At 38.8% G+C, this 21,761-nt stretch overlaps 1 long non-coding RNA gene across 1 annotated transcript; it reads right to left on the bottom strand.

Moving 5' to 3' along the window:
• Positions 1 to 17,631: 17,631 nt before the first annotated feature.
• Positions 17,632 to 20,473, bottom strand: LOC113316856. The gene is made up of 3 exons (XR_003343053.1): positions 19,114 to 20,473; positions 18,399 to 18,452; positions 17,632 to 17,868 (listed from the first exon to the last, which is right to left on the bottom strand). It is a non-coding gene; the product is annotated as an uncharacterized LOC113316856 (long non-coding RNA).
• Between the last annotated feature and the right edge of the window lie 1,288 nt (positions 20,474 to 21,761).

Raw genomic sequence — 21,761 nt, 5'->3', positions numbered from 1 at the left:
GAGCCAATTGAAGAAAAATGGAGAATCCTAGGTACTGTCACCTTCATAGATTCATCAATCATCCAACAAGTAACTGCAACATTTTGAAGAACATCTTCAAAGAGAAGGTTGATCAAGGAGTACAGACGAATCCTCTCCTAATCAGAACCTTTACACTCTCTGAAAAACCAGTCAAAGAAGCAGTTCAATCATTGATCGAGCATATCTGTGAAATTGCTCTATCTGTTTAAGGCACAAAGGAAACATATGCTCACAACACCGAACTACATTGTGTCAGAGTTTGTCCATCCCAGAAATATTCCTCGAACCTTCATTCACAGACAAGGAGATGCACGACTGGGGACTGCTTACCACAGTCCATCTCAGGGGAAATGAATTTGGAAGAATGTTGATCGTTGCTGACACCGCCATTAACATCATTCCACTGAAAACCCTCAGACCCACAGGCATCACTCGACAAGAATCTACTCGTGATCCCATCTCAATCAGGGACTTTGAAGAAACTCTCGCAAATACTTATGGCTACATCACTCTCAAAGTGAACATAAGTTCAACCTGGACAAAAATCAAGTTTCACATAATCAGAAAGATCCAGGATATGACATGTTCTTCAGACAAGCGTGGATCCACGCTGAAAAGATGGCTACTGACGAAGCGCATTTAGTTGTACATCTCTCAAACGAAGAAAGTTCTGATCCAGAAGATTTGGCGGACATTCCATCATCAGAGGAATTTCGAACTTTGGAGAGGTTGACGCAAGAACCTGCAAAAGATGCATAGACATTCATCAAGAGATTCCACACTCAGGCAAGTCTCATTCCTTTCATGTTTGTGTCATTGATTTCCTCACATGCTATCCTATCCTAGCATGGGGACCCAATTCTTCTAGAAACTCTGCAAGACGTTATGAATGTCAGCTTCACCGCATTAGTATTTTACCAAGTGGTTGAATCTGACATTTCTCCGAATCGAGCATTGAGACATTCATTACTGAGATGATGTCCAAGCATGGGGAAGAACACTTTGGGCATTTCTCCATAGACTTGTAGGAGTGTCCATGTTTCCCACAAAATCAAAAAGCTCTGATGTCTGCACAAGTGTTGAATCCCACTACCGCAACGAAAGGAATGCTGAATCAACAGAAGATACTCAGGGCCGAGACGATCAAACCTAAGACATTCGATACTTAAGGGATATGACACTTCAACGCTCAAGCTTCTAAGAAGCCTTCAAATTGTACTCCCAATCGAAGAGTACACCTTCGATATAGCGCATCTAACTTCAGCACAAATATCTCGACGATGACGCACTGATTCAACACCAGCACGATCGAAGCGTAACTGAACTACAATCGATAAGTCTTCACTATCCCATGATAAGACTTATGAAGATGCAACATCATTCATACATGAATGACACTAACTCCTTCAACAACACTGGGCAACCTGAGGTGATTCCGTGAAACTTCATCAAAGGGACTTCTCTACATAACAAGCCCCTGAACGACTGAGGAACTTTTTCTCTTCACTGATCACATAAAATCATGGTTCTAGCCTTTTCGTTCTCTGGAGCAACCTCGAACCGGCATCAACAAGGATATTTGGAGGAACTCTGTACATGGTCTCAGCATCAACAAGAATATCTGGAGAAAATTCAACCGTGATCTCAACATCAACAACGGTCTCAAGAGCAACATCCTCATGAAAGGGCTTCATCAACTAACCATTCTCTGAAGCATCGCTCGATGAAGCTGATAAGCACGTAAGTGCGATATTTTATACCATATTTATATTAGCTAGGACTCGATATTTGGGCTAATGACACTACTTTAGTGTTTTTTGTAGAAAGTACAAACGAATTCGATTAGTTGAAGATAAACGACTCAATGAGAAGCAAAATAGCATCTACGCCCGCTTATGGCCGTAAGAAGAGAGTTACCTGTGGGCTCCCACGTTAATTATTCAAGTCCATCCGGTGTAAAAGAAAGTGGACGTGGCAGAAGGTTTTCATCAAAACAAAAGAGTTTTTATTCTCTATTGTCGAAGCAACTGCTGTTCATATTCTGTCTAGCTTTCGCTCACAATCTGTCAGTTGGAGCTCATTCGAGATAAGAGTCGGGATCGACGCAGAGTGCAAAAGGCATGCAGTTGGGGGTCAATCTTTGAGTTAGTTGCTTTCCGTTAACGGTGGTGGTGACTGTACTTGGATATCAAGGAATAAGATGAATCGGTGCTGAGCCTTTTACGGAAGAGAAAGAAATAAGAAGATGATTCTGTAGCTAGAAACGAGTTGGCTGATTTAAACCGAATAAGGATGGAGTTCAGTGGCTGTGGCAAGAACTGGTTGTTTCCGTGGTGTTGATGTGATCCGAGATTATGCAGGCAGCGGGAAGAATTGACATTAAAATGGTTTGAACTGCAGTTGCAAGTGTTGACTCGGAGTTGGCTATGGTGGTTTTGAGTCCTCTAATGGCGTGATATGATAAATCCAACATTTGTTAGCAAGGTGAGCTTGGACGTGACTGAGATGATTTGTGTGAGATGTTGGCGTTGTATAGAGAGCTCGGACACGAGAACTGAGCTGTTGTTGATGGAGGAAATAAAGAAGCAGGTGTTGGTGCTGGTTTGCTGTGGTTCGAAATGGAAGCTATTAGAGAATGTTGTGCAGGTGGTTTGGTTTAGTTTGGCAGCAGCGAAGCTAGCTGCTCGGGTAAACTCGCAGACGTGATGGAGAGGAGTAAGCAGTTTTGCACGAGTCATTTGATGTCATCGTCGATGTTCTCAATGAAGAAGATGAACAACTGCGAAGAAGAAAGATTGGTTCGGTGTCGGATTCAAAGCATGAAGGTTCTAAGTCGAAGAACAAACATAGAACATGAGAAGAAAAGATGGTTTGAGCTGAGATACTTGTATTCCAACTGATCAACAGTGAACGTTGAGTTTTGCTTCTGAACTGGCAGTGGAGGTTAAGATGGCAACGATGGATGGTGAGCGATTACTTAATATGAGCAGCTCTCAGTACTCATGAGTATACAATGAGAAAGCTGCTGGCAGAAATGGTTTTTGTTCATTGAAGCGTGCAGATGATGAGATCGTGTTTGCATGAATGGAGATGGAGTCGAGCTAGTGATGTTTCCATGATCATAGTTGTGCAGGGAGAAGAGGAGAAGTGGTGCTTGGGTCCTTGGTATTGTTCGGTTAAGAAGAGCGCCGAGATTTAGACGGAGTGATGGTCTTTAGGGCTTGAATTTGGATTACGGTGTGGACTGGGCCTTGGCAGAGAGTTGCTAGGTCTTATTTCTCGCAGCAAAATGTAATAGATAAAAAGGCAAGAGAACAGATACTCGAGGAGAGAGGCCGACGACCAGACTGGAGGCTGCGGCTGAGAGTCGAAGAACAGAAACTGGTAAAGAAAAAGGAGGCCGCGGAAGTGTTTTGGAGCTCAAGAAAAAGAGGCGACGAAGACGATATTGGTTTAATCGTTTCTCCTCTTTAGTTATTATTTTTGATGGGTTTTAAGAAACCCTTTGATATGTTCTAATCCTTTTGTAGCTAGGGTTTTATGGAGAAAACTACTCATAGCATTAAGACCATTTGAATCGATATTGAATAATTTGGTATTAGGCTATATGAATTGAATTTCGAAATCCGATAATTATGGTTTATTGATTTTACAAAGAATACATGGTGTTGCCTCGTCGGCTTTGTACGACACAATAGCCTAAGTTCGTTAATTCATGTAGGTTACAATTTTATGTGTTAGTATTTGATAATCTATGCTTAGGTTGATTCTTTTGGTGGGTTATGATTAGACGAAGCAAATAATAATTGTGAATCTATAAATTATGTTCTCGATAATTCTCTCGTAATTATAATTTGATAGGTCATGCTTAGAAATTTGATGAGCTATAATTAGGAGATGCGAGTTTATGATAGGAAATTATATCAATAATAGGTGTTGCAATAGAACAAAGCTATAAATACATATTTGGAATTAGAGTTCTTTTCGGTGCACAATTATAAATAGTAGTGGAATTCATAGACCCTAGTTACAAACTCCTTCTCATTATGTTTTATTAATCTTCGTTTCTTTTGTTTCGTTCTTTTTAAATCCCGAATTCTAAAAATCCAAAAACATCATTGTCGGTTAATTTATTAGAGATATTGGATACGGTATTTCCACCGCTCCTCGTGGGTTCGACCCGTACTTGTCCCTGTCTACATTGTAGACACCGTGCAATTGCGGTTATTTATATATAGGCAATCCCGAAAGCCTATCAATTTTTGGCGCCGCTGCCGGGGAACGGTTGTGAAATATTGTGATTAGTATTTTTGATTTGTAAATAGTTTGGTTTTTATTTATTTATTTATTTTTTGTATAGTCTTTTTATTTTATTTTTAGTTCCACTTGAGTTGTTTTCTTTTTTAGAATTTTGTTTCAGATACCTTTTTGAGGATGATGACTCTTTCTCAGGAGACGTCACCTAAGATGACATTGGCAGAATATAAGCGTAGAGATTCAAATTATCAGTCAACCTCATCTGAGATAACGCTTGGTGAATATATGCATAGGCAACAATATGGAATTCTTGCTCCACATATGGTAAGTGAAGAATCACCTTTACTGATATATGAGAAGTATTCGAACACACGCCGCTTAGTTTGGAGCAAAGGCTAAGAGTTCTAGCATGCCAAGAGTTATATGCAGAGGATGATTTAGAGGAACCTGTCTATACAGAAGATACTATTGTTGAGTCTAACGACTTAGAGACAGTATACATTCATAATGAGGTACCTTCAAGTAATTTGAGTAGTGAGATTCCTATAAATCACTTAGTCGATGAGTCGATTATTCATGGTATTGTTGGTCCATTGAGCTCATGTTTTACTGACCCATCTTGTGATTTCCTAATTGCTGATATGAATGTTAAAACAGATTGATACTGGTACTGTTGATTTTGAACCAATCTCAGTTTGTTTAGCCCATTTTGCAGACTCCGAAGACCCCATGCTTATTGACATTGTCTATGCATTGCGGTCTCCAATAAATAATATAGGCAACTCAGCAACGGAAGCTGTTTCTTCGGATTTAGAACCAGATTTAGAGTGTACAACGACTGTTGAATTCTCTAAACAATCTTTACTCATTATCCGTGATTCATATTTACTTCAGATAGCCACATATGATGATGAAGGTTCAAATTGTGTTCCGAATAAGACTAAATTCAGTTTTGGCTCTCTGAGTACTAATCATTATTGTTGCAGGGTCATCTTTTCAGCTAACCTGATTTGTTGGATTGATCCCCAACTTTTCGGACTTTATATATATGCTTTGCAGCTTACTTTGGTGTATCATCACCTTGTTTGGGAGAGCAGATACACAAAGATTATGCTTTATGGGAGTCAACCCATACGATTTCGCTTCATGGGAGTCAACCCATCAGATTTGTTTTCTTTCCTCTATCTTTTATTTGTTTGATTGAATTTCCCATCTTAATTTCTACGTTGGATGACTCAATTACATTGAGGACAATGTAATGTGTAAGTATGGGGGAGTGGCATTTTCGTTAGGCTCTAAAAAAATTAAAAAAAAAATGCATATTATGACCAGCTGTTTAGCGGGTCTTACAAAAAGAAAAAAAATGACCAGCTGTTTAGCGGGTCTATATAAAAAAATATATATTATTTTTAGAATATTTTTCTATGACCAGCTGTTTAGCGGGTCTTTCTGTCTAGATGTTTAACAGGCATCACTCGATCTTGCTGTTTAGCAGATCTATCTCGCTGTTTAGCAGACATCTCTCAGTCTTGCTGTTTAGCGGAACCGTATCGCTGTTCAGCAGACAACAATCTTCATATCCAGCTGTGTAGCGGATATATTCTTTGTTTTGCTCGAGGACTAGCAAAATATAAATGTGGGGGTGTTGATAAGCACGTAACTGCGATATTTTATACCATATTTATATTAGTTAGGACTCGATATTTGGGCTAAAGACACTACTTTAGTGTTTTTTATACAAAGTACAAACGGATTCGATTAGTTGAAGATAAACGACTCAATGAGAAGCAAAATAGCTTCTACGCCCGCTTATGGCCATAAGAAGAGAGTTACCTGTGGGCTCCCACGTTAATTATTCAAGTCCATCCGGTGTAAAAGAAAGTGGACGTGGCAGAAGGTTTTCATCAAAACAAAAGAGTTTTTATTCTCTATTGTCGAAGCAACTCCTGTTCATATTCTGTCTAGCTTTCTGTCACAATCTGTCAGTTGGAGATCATTCGAGATAAGAGTCGGGATCGATTCAGAATGCAAAAGGCATGCAGTTGGGGGTCAAGCTTTGAATTAGTTGCTTTCCGTTAACGGTGGTGGTGACTGTACTTGGATATCAAGTAATAAGATGAATCGGTGCTGAGCCTTTTACGGAAGAGAAAGAAATAAGAAGATGATTCTGTAGCTAGAAACGAGTTCGCTGATTTAAACCGAATAAAGATGGAGTTCAGTGGCTGTGGCAAGAACTGGTTGTTTCCGTGGTGTTGATGTGATCCGAGATTATGCAGGCAGCGGGAAGAATTGACATTAAAATGGTTTGAACTGCAGTTGCAGGTGATGACTCGGAGTTGGCTATGGTGGTTTTGAGTCCTCTAATGGCGTGATATGATAAATCCAACATTTGTTAGCAAGGCGAGCTTGGACGTGACTGAGATGATTTGTGTGAGATGTTGGCGCTGTACAGAGAGCTCGGACACGAGAACTGAGCTGTTGTTGATGGAGAAAATAAGGAAGCAGGTGTTGGTGCTGGTTTGCTGTGGTTCGAAATGGAAGCTATGAGAGAATGTTGTGCAGGTGGTTTGGTTTAGTTTGGCAGCAGCGAAGCTAGCTGCTCGGGTAAACTCGCAGACGTGATGGAGAGGAGTAAGCAGTTTTGCACGAGTCATTTGATGTCATCGTCGATGTTCTCAATGAAGAAGATGAACAGCTGCGAAGAAGAAAGATTGGTTCGGTGTCGGAGTCAAAGCATGAAGGTTCTAAGTCGAAGAACAAACACAGAACATGAGAAGAAAAGATGGTTTGAGCTGAGATACTTGTATTCCAACTGATCAACATTGAACGTTGAGTTTTGCTTCTGAACTGGCAGTGGAGGTTAAGATGGCAACGATGGATGGTGAGCGATTACTTAATATGAGCAGCTCTCAGTACTCATGAGTATACAATGAGAAAGCTGCTGGCAGAAATGGGTTCCGTTCATTGAAGCGTGCAGATGATGAGATCGTGTTTGCATGAATGGAGATAGCGTCGAGCTAGTGATGTTTCCATGATCATAGTTGTGCAGGGAGAAGAGGAGAAGTGGTGCTTGGGTCCTTGGTATTGTTCGGTTAAGAAGAGTGCCGAGATTTAGACGGAGTGATGGTCTTTAGGGCTTGAATTTGGATTACGGTGTGGACTGGGCCTTGGCAGAGAGTTGCTAGGTCTTATTTCTCGCAGCAAAATGTAATAGATAAAAAGGCAAGAGAACAGATACTCGAGGAGAGAGGCCGACGACCAGACTGGAGGCTGCGGCTGAGAGTCGAAGAACAGAAACTGGTAAAGAAAAAGGAGGCCGCGGAAGTGTTTTGGAGCTCAAGAAAAAGAGGCGACGAAGACGACATTGGTTTAATCGTTTCTCCTCTTTAGTTATTATTTTTGATGGGTTTTAAGAAACACTTTATATGTTCTAATCCTTTTGTAGTAGGGTTTTATGGAGAAAACTACTCATAGCATTAAGACCATTTGAATCGATATTGAATAATTTGGTATTAGGCTATATGAATTGAATTTCGAAATCCGATAATTATGGTTTATTGATTTTACAAAGAATACATGTGTTGCCTCGTCGGCTTTGTACGACACAATAGCCTAAGTTCGTTAATTCATGTAGGTTACAATTTTATGTGTTAGTATTTGATAATCTATGCTTAGGTTGATCTTTTGTGGGTTATGATTAGACGAACAAATAATAATTGTGAATCTAAATTATGTTCTCGATAATTCTCTCGTAATTATAATTTGATAGGTCATGCTTAGAAATTTGATGGCTATAATTAGGAGATGCGAGTTTATGATAGGAAATTATATCAATAATAGGTGTTGCAATAGAACAAAGCTAAATACATATTTGGAATTAGAGTTCTTTTCGGTGCACAATTATAAATAGTAGTGGAATTCATAGACCCTAGTGACAGACTCCTTCTCATTATGTTTTATTAATCTTCGTTTCTTTTGTTTCGTTCTTTTTAAATCCGAATTCTAAAAATCCAAAACATCATTGTCGGTTAATTTATTAGAGATATTGGATACGGTATTTCCACCGCTCCTCGTGGGTTGACCCGTACTTGTCCCTGTCTACATTGTAGACACCGTGCGATTGCGGTTATTTATATATAGGCAATCCCGAAAGCCTATCAATTTTTGGCGCCGCTGCCGGGGACGGTTGTGAATATTGTGATTAGTATTTTTGATTTGTAAATAGTTTGGTTTTTATTTATTTATTTTTTTTTGTATAGTCTTTTTATTTTATTTTAGTTCCACTTGACTTGTTTTCTTTTTTAGAATTTTGTTTCAGATACCTTTTTGAGGATGATGACTCTTTCTCAGGAGACGTCACCTAAGATGACATTGGCAGAATATAAGCGTAGAGATTGAAATTATCAGTCAACCTCATCTGAGATAACGCTTGGTGAATATATGCATAGGCAACAATATGGAATTCTTGCTCCACATATGGTAAGTGAAGAATCACCTTTACTGATATATGAGAAGTATTCGAAACACGCCGCTTAGTTTGGAGCAAAGGCTAAGAGTTCTAGCATGCCAAGAGTTATATGCAGAGGATGATTTAGAGGAACCTGTCTATACAGAAGATACTATTGTTGAGTCTAACGACTTAGAGACAGTATACATTCATAATGAGGTACCTTCTAGTAATTTGAGTAGTGAGATTCCTATAAATCACTTAGTCGATGAGTCGATTATTCATGGTATTGTTGGTCCATTGAGCTCATGTTTTACTGACCCATCTTGTGATTTCCTAATTGCTGATATGAATGTTAAACAGATTGATACTGGTACTGTTGATTTTGAACCAATTCAGTTTGTTTAGCCCATTTTGCAGACTCCGAAGACCCCATGCTTATTGACATTGTCTATGCATTGCGGTCTCCAATAATAATATAGGCAACTCAGCAACGGAAGCTTTCTTCGGATTTAGAACCAGATTTAGAGTGTACAACGACTGTTGAATTCTCTAAACAATCTTTACTCATTATCCGTGATTCATATTACTTCAGATAGCCACATATGATGATGAAGGTTCAAATTGTGTTCCGAATAAGACTAAATTCAGTTTTGGCTCTCTGAGTACTATCATTATTGTTGCAGGGTCATCTTTTCAGCTAACCTGATTTGTTGGATTGATCCCCAACTTTTCGGACTTTATATATATGCTTTGCAGCTTACTTTGGTGTATCATCACCTTGTTTGGGAGAGCAGATACACAAAGATTTGCTTTATGGGAGTCAACCCATACGATTTCGCTTCATGGAGTCAACCCATCAGATTTGTTTTCTTTCCTCTATCTTTTATTTGTTTGATTGAATTTCCCATCTTAATTTCTACGTTGGATGACTCAATTACATTGAGGACAATGTAATGTGTAAGTAGGGGGAGTGGCATTTTCGTTAGGCTCTAAAAAAAATTAAAAAAAAATGCATATATGACCAGCTGTTTAGCGGGTCTTACAAAAAGAAAAAAATGACCAGCTGTTTAGCGGGTCTATATAAAAAAATATATATTATTTTTAGAATATTTTTCTATGACCAGCTGTTTAGCGGGTCTTCTGTCTAGATGTTTAACAGGCATCACTCGATCTTGCTGTTTAGCAGATCTATCTCGCTGTTTAGCAGACATCTCTCAGTCTTGCTGTTTAGCGGAACCGTATCGCTGTTCAGCAGACAACAATCTTCATATCCAGCTGTGTAGCGGATATATTCTTTGTTTTGCTCGAGGACTAGCAAAATATAAATGTGGGGGTGTTGATAAGCACGTAACTGCGATATTTTATACCATATTTATATTAGTTAGGACTCGATATTTGGGCTAAAGACACTACTTTAGTGTTTTTTATACAAAGTACAAACGGATTCGATTAGTTGAAGATAAACGACTCAATGAGAAGCAAAATAGCTTCTACGCCCGCTTATGGCCATAAGAAGAGAGTTACCTGTGGGCTCCCACGTTAATTATTCAAGTCCATCCGGTGTAAAAGAAAGTGGACGTGGCAGAAGGTTTTCATCAAACAAAAGAGTTTTTATTCTCTATTGTCGAAGCAACTCCTGTTCATATTCTGTCTAGCTTTCTGTCACAATCTGTCAGTTGGAGATCATTCGAGATAAGAGTCGGGATCGATTCAGAATGCAAAAGGCATGCAGTTGGGGGTCAAGCTTTGAATTAGTTGCTTTCCGTTAACGGTGGTGGTGACTGTACTTGGATATCAAGTAATAAGATGAATCGGTGCTGAGCCTTTTACGGAAGAGAAAGAAATAAGAAGATGATTCTGTAGCTAGAAACGAGTTCGCTGATTTAAACCGAATAAAGATGGAGTTCAGTGGCTGTGGCAAGAACTGGTTGTTTCCGTGGTGTTGATGTGATCCGAGATTATGCAGGCAGCGGGAAGAATTGACATTAAAATGGTTTGAACTGCAGTTGCAGGTGATGACTCGGAGTTGGCTATGGTGGTTTTGAGTCCTCTAATGGCGTGATATGATAAATCCAACATTTGTTAGCAAGGCGAGCTTGGACGTGACTGAGATGATTTGTGTGAGATGTTGGCGCTGTACAGAGAGCTCGGACACGAGAACTGAGCTGTTGTTGATGGAGAAAATAAGGAAGCAGGTGTTGGTGCTGGTTTGCTGTGGTTCGAAATGGAAGCTATGAGAGAATGTTGTGCAGGTGGTTTGGTTTAGTTTGGCAGCAGCGAAGCTAGCTGCTCGGGTAAACTCGCAGACGTGATGGAGAGGAGAGTAAGCAGTTTTGCACGAGTCATTTGATGTCATCGTCGATGTTCTCAATGAAGAAGATGAACAGCTGCGAAGAAGAAAGATTGGTTCGGTGTCGGAGTCAAAGCATGAAGGTTCTAAGTCGAAGAACAAACACAGAACATGAGAAGAAAAGATGGTTTGAGCTGAGATACTTGTATTCCAACTGATCAACATTGAACGTTGAGTTTTGCTTCTGAACTGGCAGTGGAGGTTAAGATGGCAACGATGGATGGTGAGCGATTACTTAATATGAGCAGCTCTCAGTACTCATGAGTATACAATGAGAAAGCTGCTGGCAGAAATGGGTTCCGTTCATTGAAGCGTGCAGATGATGAGATCGTGTTTGCATGAATGGAGATAGCGTCGAGCTAGTGATGTTTCCATGATCATAGTTGTGCAGGGAGAAGAGGAGAAGTGGTGCTTGGGTCCTTGGTATTGTTCGGTTAAGAAGAGTGCCGAGATTTAGACGGAGTGATGGTCTTTAGGGCTTGAATTTGGATTACGGTGTGGACTGGGCCTTGGCAGAGAGTTGCTAGGTCTTATTTCTCGCAGCAAAATGTAATAGATAAAAAGGCAAGAGAACAGATACTCGAGGGGAGAGGCCGACGACCAGACTGGAGGCTGCGGCTGAGAGTCGAAGAACAGAAACTGGTAAAGAAAAAGGAGGCCGCGGAAGTGTTTTGGAGCTCAAGAAAAAGAGGCGACGAAGACGACATTGGTTTAATCGTTTCTCCTCTTTCGTTATTATTTTTGATGGGTTTTAAGAAACCCTTTGATATGTTCTAATCCTTTTGTAGGTAGGGTTTTATGGAGAAAACTACTTCTAGTATTAAGACCATTTGAATCGATATTGAATAATTTGGTATTAGGCTATATGAATTGAATTTCGAAATCCGATAATTATGGTTTATTGATTTTACAAAGAATGCATGTTGTTGCCTCATCGGCTTTGTACGACACAATAGCCTAAGTTCGTTAATTCATGTAGGTTACAATTTTATGTGTTAGTATTTGATAATCCATGCTTAGGTTGATACTTTTGATGGGTTATGCTTAGACGAAACAAATAATAATTGTGAATCTATAAATTATGTTCTCGATAATTCTCTCGTAATTATAATTTGATAGGTCATGCTTAGAAATTTGATGGGCTATACTTAGGAGAAGCGAGTTTATGATCGGAAATTATACCAATAATAGGTGTTGCAATAGAACAAAGCTAAAAATACATATTTGGAATTAGAGTTCTTTTCGGTGCACAATTATAAATAGTAGTGGAATTCATAGACCCTAGTGACAGACTCCTTCTCTGTTTTATTAATCTTCGTTTCTTTTGTTTCGTTCTTTTTAAATCCTGAATTCTAAAAATCCAATAACATCATTGTCGGTTAATTTATTAGAGATATTGGTTACGGTATTTCCACCGCTCCTCGTGGGTTCGACCCGTACTTGCCCCTGTCTACATTGTAGACACCGTGCGATTGCGGTTATTTATATATAGGAAATCCCTAAAGCCTATAATTTTTTGGCGGCTGCCGGGGAGCGGTTGTGGAATATTGTGATTAGTATTTTTGATTTGTAAATAGTTTGGTTTTTATTTATTTATTTATTTTTTTGTATAGTCTTTTTATTTTATTTTTAGTTCCACTTGACTTGTTTTCTTTTTTAGAATTTTGTTTCAGATACCTTTTTGAGGATGATGCCTCTTTCTCAGGAGACGTCACCTAAGATGATATTGGCAGAATATAAGCGTAGAAATTCAAATTATCAGTCAACCTCATCTGAGATAACGCTTGGTGAATATATGCATAGACAACAATATGGAATTCTTGCTCCACATATGGTAAGTGAAGAATCACCTTTAATGATATATGAGAAGTATTACAAACAGACACCGCTTAGTTTGGAGCAAAGGCTAAGAGTTCTAGCATGCCAAGAGTTATATGCAGAAGGTGATTTAGAGGAACCTGTCTATACAGAAGATACTATTGTTGAGTCTAACGACTTAGAGACAGTAGACATTCATAATGAGGTACCTTCTAGTCATTTGAGTAGTGATATTCCTATAAATCACTTAGTCTATGAGTCGATTATTCATGGTATTGTTGCTCCGTTGAGCTCATGTTTTACTGACCCATCTTGTGATTTCCTAATTGCTGATATGAATGTTAAACAGATTGATACTGGTACTGTTGATTTTAAACCAATTTCAGTTTGTTTAGCCCATTTTGCAGACTCCGAAGACCCCATGCTTATTGACATTGTCAATGCATTGCGGTCTCCAATAGATAATATAGGCAACTAAGCAACGGAAGCTATTTCTTCGGATTTAGAACCAGATTTAGAGTGTACAACGACTGTTGAATTCTCTAAACAATCTTTACTCATTATCCGTGATTCAAATTTACTTCAGATAGCCACATATGATGATGAAGGTTCAAATTGTGTTCCGAATAAGACTAAATTCAGTTTTGGCTCTCTGAGTACTATTCATTATTGTTGCAGGGTCATCTTTTCAGCTAACCTGATTTGTTGGATTGATCCCTAACTTTTCAGACTTTATATATATGCTTTGCAGCTTACTTTGGTGTATCATCACCTTGTTTGGGAGAGCAGATACACAAAGATTTCGCTTCATGGGAGTCAACCCATACGATTTCGCTTCATGGGCGTCAACCCATCAGATTTGTTTTCTTTCCTCTATCTTTTATTTGTTTGCTTGAATTTCCCATCTTAATTTCTACGTTGGATGACTCAATTACATTGAGGATAATGTAATGTTTAAGTGTGGGGGAGTGGCATTTTCGTTAGGCTCTAAAAAAAATTAAAAAAAAATTTGCATATTATGACCAGCTGTTTAGCGGGTCTATATAAAAAAATATATATTATTTTTAGAATATTTTTCTATGACCAGTTGTTTAGCGGGTCTTTCTGTCTAGATGTTTAACAGGCATCACTCGATCTTGCTGTTTAGCGGATCTGTCTCGCTGTTTAGTAGACATCTCTCATTCTTGCTGTTTAGCGGATTCGTATCGCTGTTTAGCAGACAACAATCTTCATATCCAGCTGTGTAGCGGATATATTCTTTGTTTTGCTGGAGGACTAGCAAAATATAAGTGTGGGGGTGTTGATAAGCACGTAAGTGCTATATTTTATACCATATTTATATTAGCTAGGACTCGATATTTGGGCTAATGACACTACTTTGGTGTTTTTTGTAGAAAGTACAAACGAATTCGATTAGTTGAAGATAAACGACTCAATGAGAAGCAAAATAGCATCTATGCCCGCTTATGGCGGTAAGAAGAGAGTTACCTGTGGGCTCCCACGTTAATTATTCAAGTCCATCCGGTGTAAAAGAAAGTGGACGTGGCAGAAGGTTTTCATCAAAACAAAAGAGTTTTTATTCTCTATTGTCGAAGCAACTGTTGCTCATATTCTGTCTAGCTTTCTGTCACAATCTGTCAGTTGGAGCTCATTCGAGATAAGAGTCGGGATCGATGCAAAGTGTAAAAGGCATGCAGTTGGGGGTCAAGCTTTGAATTAGTTGCTTTTCGTTAACGGTGGTGGTGACTGTACTTGGATATGAAGGAATAAGATGAATCGGTGTTGAGCCTTTTACGGAAGAGAAAGAAATAAGAAGATGATTCTGTAGCTAGAAACGAGTTCGCTGATTTAAACCGAATAAAGATGGAGTTCAGTGGTTGTGGCAAGAACTGGTTGTTTCCGTGGTGTTGATGTGATCCGAGATTATGCCGGCAGCGGGAAGAATTGACATTAAAATGGTTTGAACTGCAGTTGCAGGTGATGACTCGGAGTTGGCTATGGTGGTTTTGAGTCCTCTAATGGCGTGATATGATAAATCCAACATTTGTTAGCAAGGTGAGCTTGGACGTGACTGAGATGATTTGTGTGAGATGTTGGCGTTGTATAGAGAGCTCGGACACGAGAACTGAGCTGTTGTTGATGGAGGAAATAAGGAAGCAGGTGTTGGTGCTGGTTTTCTGTGGTTCCAAATGGAAGCTATGAGAGAATGTTGTGCAGGTGGTTTGGTTTAGTTTGGCAGCAGCGAAGCTAGCTGCTCGGGTAAACTCGCAGACGTGATGGAGAGGAGTAAGCAGTTTTGCACGAGTCATTTGATGTCATCGTCGATGTTCTCAATGAAGAAGATGAACAGCTGCGAAGAAGAAAGATTGGTTCGGTGTCGGAGTCAAAGCATGAAGGTTCTAAGTCGAAGAACAAACACAGAACATGAGAAAAAAAGATGGTTTGAGCTGAGATACTTGTATTCCAACTGATCAACAGTGAACGTTGAGTTTTGCTTCTGAACTGGCAGTGGAGGTTAAGATGGCAACGATGGATGGTGAGCGATTACTTAATATGAGCAGCTCTCAGTACTCATGAGTATACAATGAGAAAGCTGCTGGCAGAAATGGGTTCCGTTCATTGAAGCGTGCAGATGATGAGATCGTGTTTGCATGAATGGAGATGGAGTCGAGCTAGTGATGTTTCCATGATCATAGTTGTGCAGGGAGAAGAGGAGAAGTGGTGCTTGGGTCCTTGGTATTGTTCGGTTAAGAAGAGTGCCGAGATTTAGACGGAGTGATGGTCTTTAGGGCTTGAATTTGGATTACGGTGTGGACTGGGCCTTGGCAGAGAGTTGCTAGGTCTTATTTCTCGCAGCAAAATGTAATAGATAAAAAGGCAAGAGAACAGATACTCGAGGGGAGAGGCCGACGACCAGACTGGAGGCTGCGGCTGAGAGTCGAAGAACAGAAACTGGTAAAGAAAAAGGAGGCCGCGGAAGTGTTTTGGAGCTCAAGAAAAAGAGGCGACGAAGACGACATTGGTTTAATCGTTTCTCCTCTTTCGTTATTATTTTTGATGGGTTTTAAGAAACCCTTTGATATGTTCTAATCTTCTTGTAGTTAGGGTTTTATGGAGAAAACTACTTCTAACATTAAGACCACTTGAATCGATATTGAATAATTTGATATTAGGCTATATAAGTTGAATTTTGAAATCCGATAATTATGGTTTATTGATTTTACAAAGAATACATGTTGTTGCCTCATCGGCTTTGTACGACACAATAGCCTAATAGCCTAAGTTCGTTAATTCATGTAGGTTACAATTTTATGTGTTAGTATTTGATAATCCATGCTTAGGTTGATTCTTTTGATGGGTTATGCTTAGATGAAGCAAATAATAATTGTGAATCTATAAATTATGTTCTCGATAATTCTCTCGTAATTATAATTTGATAGGTCATGCTTAGAAATTTGATGGGCTATACTTAGGAGATGCGAGTTTATGATCGGAAATTATATCAATAATAGGTGTTGCAATAGAACAAAGCTATAAATACATATTTGGAATTAAAGTTCTTTTCAGTGCACAATTATAAATAGTAGTGGAATTCATAGACCCTAGTTACAGACTCCTTCTCATTGTGTTTTATTAATCTTCGTTTCTTTTGTTTCATTCTTTTTAAATCCTGAATTCTAAAAATACAAAAACATCATTGTCGGTTAATTTATTAGAGATACTGGTTATGGTATTTCCACCGCTCCTCGTGGGTTCGACCCGTACTTGCCCCTGTCTACATTGTAGACACCGTGCGATTGCGGTTATTTATATATAGGAAATCCCGAAAGTCTATCAAAGCGGACTTATCCGAGCATTAATGATTCGTATCAAGATGTGTAGACATTAAAATATGTTTACATGAAAGTCTTCCCAAAGCTTGCATGACTGGTGGGCACAAGCCAAAGACTTCTACAAGATGTTCTCATCACCTCTACAAATGAGATACAACACACTTCAGGCCATGGGTTTAGAAAAACGTACCAATGGGTGAGGAATGGGACAATTCTTCCCGAACAAAAGATGTTTTTCTATGTCTCTTCTACAACATATCAAAATGGTGCATCAAGCGGACATACGAGCTGAAAGATATGGCCTTTACCGTCAGATCTATCAAATCTGAAAATTTTGTACGGGATTACAAACTGCAAATGTGCACGCTTCGTTGGCTGACCTCCACAACTCCAAATTGAGTAATTCTTGTCTCATGAGATAACTCAGTCTCTTAGATTCAAAATTTGGGGTCAAGCATCAAATTCCAACGTCGTATGAGTTCCTACAGCTTCCAGAGCATACAACATGCAAGCAGCAATTCTTAGACGAGATTCATAACTTCCACAGTCAATCGGTGTCCACCATGTCTTTCAACTAAGTCCTTCATCAAGGTACCTTCAACTTCGACCACCTAGGTCTTTACATCAATTTTTCTACCTGGATCCTCTATCCAAGTCTTGCCAGAAGAAGAGAAAACGAAAAGGAGAGACTTAGAAAAATACTGGGGACTGACGGTCCACTGATCATGATGATCAGTTTCACAGTCCAAGACCCGTGGCACTAGACTCTCATGTGCTAATCATTCATCATAAAAGGAATGCTACCACCAAGACATACAACCATGGTCATTACAGCATCCCTGTATCGCCCCAAAGCTAGTAGCTGACTAATCCAAGAGATTAACAAAAAAAGAGGCGCTACGAATCTAAATCAAATACTTAAACATTCAATTAAGAAATCTGTTACAAAAAAAAAACTTAACCCAAAACTAGCCCCGCTCAAAAATATATATACAAGAACTCCTCTCAAATGATACAATATACAATAGTCATTTGGATTTCAAATATAATATGCAACATAATAAACATAGCCGAAGTAATTAACAAACGGACTCGACTCCTCGAAGCTTTCGCTGCGCAACTCTGATCTATCTCTGAAACTGAAAGTGGGAATGGGTGAGCACATCATCCCTAGAAGGGGTGCCCAGTAGGAATAACATTTAACTTTAAAGTAATCATAAACAAGAGTTGGAAAACAATACATGTTTTTCCAAACATTAAAGAGTGACCAAGTCACTCTGATAAACAAATTTGTATATGGACAAACTCCTTCTTCAAACAATGCAAAATATTGATGCCGGGTTGTTCCACACCGAATAACTATTGATATCACCCATTAATGATGACCCGTAGTAAGCATAAAAGCTGAATTCATGTAGGTATAAATGTGAAGGAGCGTATCCTATATACCACAAGTGGAAATTTTCATTCCCTATAACAATTCATAATGACAAACAAAACATTCAGGTCCTTTCCAAATCTTGGAAAGATTCAAAGAATCAACATAACAATCGAAATGAAAAACTAAATAAAGCATGGAATGTACAATCAGACAATGCATGAGTTTGTTAAACAAAGACTTTTGTAAAAGAAACAACAATGGTTACAAAAGAGTTAAAAGTATTCCCACCTCTTTTGACGACAAGCCACGCCTACCTCGAGATCCACGATCCACTGGTTCATCCTTTGAATCGATCGTTGTTAATATAGACTAACCGTTAATCACACAAGAATTCTAAGAGTCTAGCCAAAATGGCTCACACAAGAATTATACAAGTTTATCTAATGATTCTAAGCCCATTTACGGTTCTGCACCTTTTTATTATCTATCTTTAGTACATATAAGGTTTACTAATTCAATTAGATTGTTTTTATAGTTCATTATCTAAGTCTTATGAATATCTACAACTTTGTAAAATAAGCCGAAGGCTAATTCGGACCACAAGAGGTCCAAACATTCAAAATATGAATACTAGGTCTAAGCCCAAATCCACTAAACTGGCCCATTACACAAAGACTGGTCCACTAGAGTCAACTAACGGTCTCTAACAGTCAACGTCCAAAGTCAGGTCAATATCCAAAGTCTAGTATGGTCAAGTCAAGTCAAAGGGTCAAACCCTGGTCAGGGTCAACTGGTCAATCATTTGGTCGCATGAATCAACTCAGTGAGTTGAATCTGATTTAGACTGAGCTAACTCAGTCAGATGATCTAAGTCAGGTGGGTCAACTATACTGACTGGGATGACTAGTAGGCCCACGTCTCAAGAATAGAAGTTCATATAATCACTATACATTTCATTCAAAGAAAACATTATAACTCATTTACAAATGTAAGCTAAGCTTACCTTGGTCTGCAATTGCAGGCTTTCACCAACTACTGCCATTTCAACAAACCACCTACTCATTCCAACACTTGCAGTAATTGAACCCATCACAAAACCCATCCAAGTCCTCAACCTCCCTAATACATACACACAATAACCCTGCAACAAGAATTCTTTATGCATTTCAACACAACACCCCTTCACCACCATTCATACATTCTCAGACTACTACCACTTCAATTCCAATCTCCAACTCTAATTCTTATAAACATTACAATATCACTTCCAACACCATCAGTTCAATTAGTTACCACTGTAACTCAATTCAACATTCAGCAATACCTTGTAGCTCACCAACAAACTCAGAACCTGCAACTACATCTCAGCACCAACACCATCTCACTCCATCCCTGCACCTTATAACACTACCAAACTCTCATTTCCACCTTTTTTCACTTGCACAACCAAAACCCTAGAAACTGCACTTCATAAGCATACTTTAATTATTTCTTTCATGTTCATCAAATTCCAAATCAACTTAATTCAACACTAAAACTGTCTGTATCCTCTTCTTAACCTAAATCACTAGTAACAACACTTAAATCTCATTACCACTATCAGCTGAGTAAAACTCAGTTGCATCACATACCACTTGCCTTAATCCCATCAACCTCTGTTTAAAAATTCAATACACAATCTTAATTCATAAAGAAACTAATAAATTCAATAATAACCTTCAACTAATTTTGTTGGGAGAATAATTACCTCAACTCTGTGTTACTCAAGAAATTGAATTCAAACTTCTTCTTCACTTGACTCAATTCCTCAACTCTTCTCAATACTAACAGCAATCCCTTCATCCTTATTACTAACTTTGATTCTCAGTAAACCCTAAATCCAATTTGGGGAAGAACACATGAACCATAACTCTGAAAAACTCTTAATCGAACTTCTTCTCTGTAACCAACTTCCCAAATTAACACTATAACAATCTTCTTCACATCATTTTCTTCAACAACCATCTTTTAATTCTTCTCAATCACCACCTAATCGAATTATCAGTAATTTATGAAAACCCTAATTCACCAATCCTCCACTGAAGTTGAAATTCGACTACTGATTCTTCTTTATGATTCAATTAACATCAAACCCATCATCAGTTACTCAATCAATTCATTACTCAGAAACCTTAGTTTTCTTCTCACGATTTACAACATCATCTACTTCCTGTGACCGAATAACTGCAACAACATCACCTTCTCCATCAATACAACTAACTACTATGATTTGGTGGATCACTCACATCAAATTAAGCTCACCACGTCGACTTGAAATCGACGGGAAGAAGAAAGAAGAAAGAACAGAAGAGAGAAAGAGAAGAAGAAGAATAAGAAAGAAGAAAGAAAGGAAATAAGACTTATCTTCTTGGTTTGGTGAAGATAAGGCCGACCACAATTACTTTTACACCCAACGTTTTGGATACGGGCAGCCCAGGTCGGTCCAAGGATAAAAAGACTACTTTTCCTTTCATATTTATCCGATGATATCTTCTTCGTCGGTATCCGATTGACACGTTCGAGCAGTCCATCCGCGTAACTTTTCGAGACCTATTCAAAGATACTAGTTTCGTATCTATATTGTTGTTAGGTTAATTTCTATTAATTAACGTTCATGTTAAACTAATCTAGTCATTATCGGCTAATTCGTCACTTGACTGGTCTAATAGTGTTGACGAGCTTGAGGGTCTTTACAATCCCCTCTTGAGAGAAACCTCAGTTATGGTCCCGTGACCAGGGTTTCAGAAGTGATGTTTCTACGGCTGACAGAAACAAGATGGCATTGCAAGCACCATGCTCATGTATCAATCGAGGGGTCCTGATCTCAAATGAATCAATGACATTGAAATCCTTCACCAACCGTTCAAGACACAAGCGAATGGTCTAAATACACAACATGAGTATTTTACAACAAGCTCGTCTTAGATGATTTTACACTGTTCCGCACAAAGCTGCGAGCTGGGAGAAATTGGTGACGAATCTAGGGATGGGTCATATACCATTCTATTCATATGGATGTCATCTACAACATATCCAAAATTCACATCAATTGGAGAAACGAGTAAATAGATGTGTCCAAAACATTGGACTACATGCCAGTTGAAAATTTTATGGAAGTCTCCTAGAAGTTTACTGTTTCGCCTATTTCGGCCTCTAAACATGCTCGAAACCCAAAAAGCTTCTTTAGTAAAGCTGGAAATTTCCTGGGCATGAAAAAACATGGGTAGATCGCGAAAATTTGACATCGGACAAAGATTCTACAGCATTTTCAATGAAGACCTGACTTCTGAATTTTCTGATGACGAATTATGACGAAATTCTTCATTCATCTACATCTGAATCAGAATCTACGCCTTCCGCACGAGATCGGACTTCATCTTCAGCCGCTAGTCTCATTTGCTGAAGCCGACGACGTTTTGCTAATAAGCTGCAAGCCTTTATCTTCAGCTTTCCTTTTCAGTAATAACTCATCTCGTCCCTGCTTCTCTTATGCATCGTCTAAAGCTAAGAAAACGTTGATTCCACCACAGACGACTCCCAGATGATTATCGAGAGACATACAATGTATCAGCTTTCCAGCGTCTCTGAAAAGTTGATTCACCTCGGCATGAA

Source organism: Papaver somniferum, chromosome 10 (assembly GCF_003573695.1).
Source record: "Papaver somniferum cultivar HN1 chromosome 10, ASM357369v1, whole genome shotgun sequence".
Lineage (NCBI taxonomy): Eukaryota > Viridiplantae > Streptophyta > Magnoliopsida > Ranunculales > Papaveraceae > Papaver > Papaver somniferum.
This window is presented reverse-complemented; position numbering and strand designations above follow the sequence as displayed.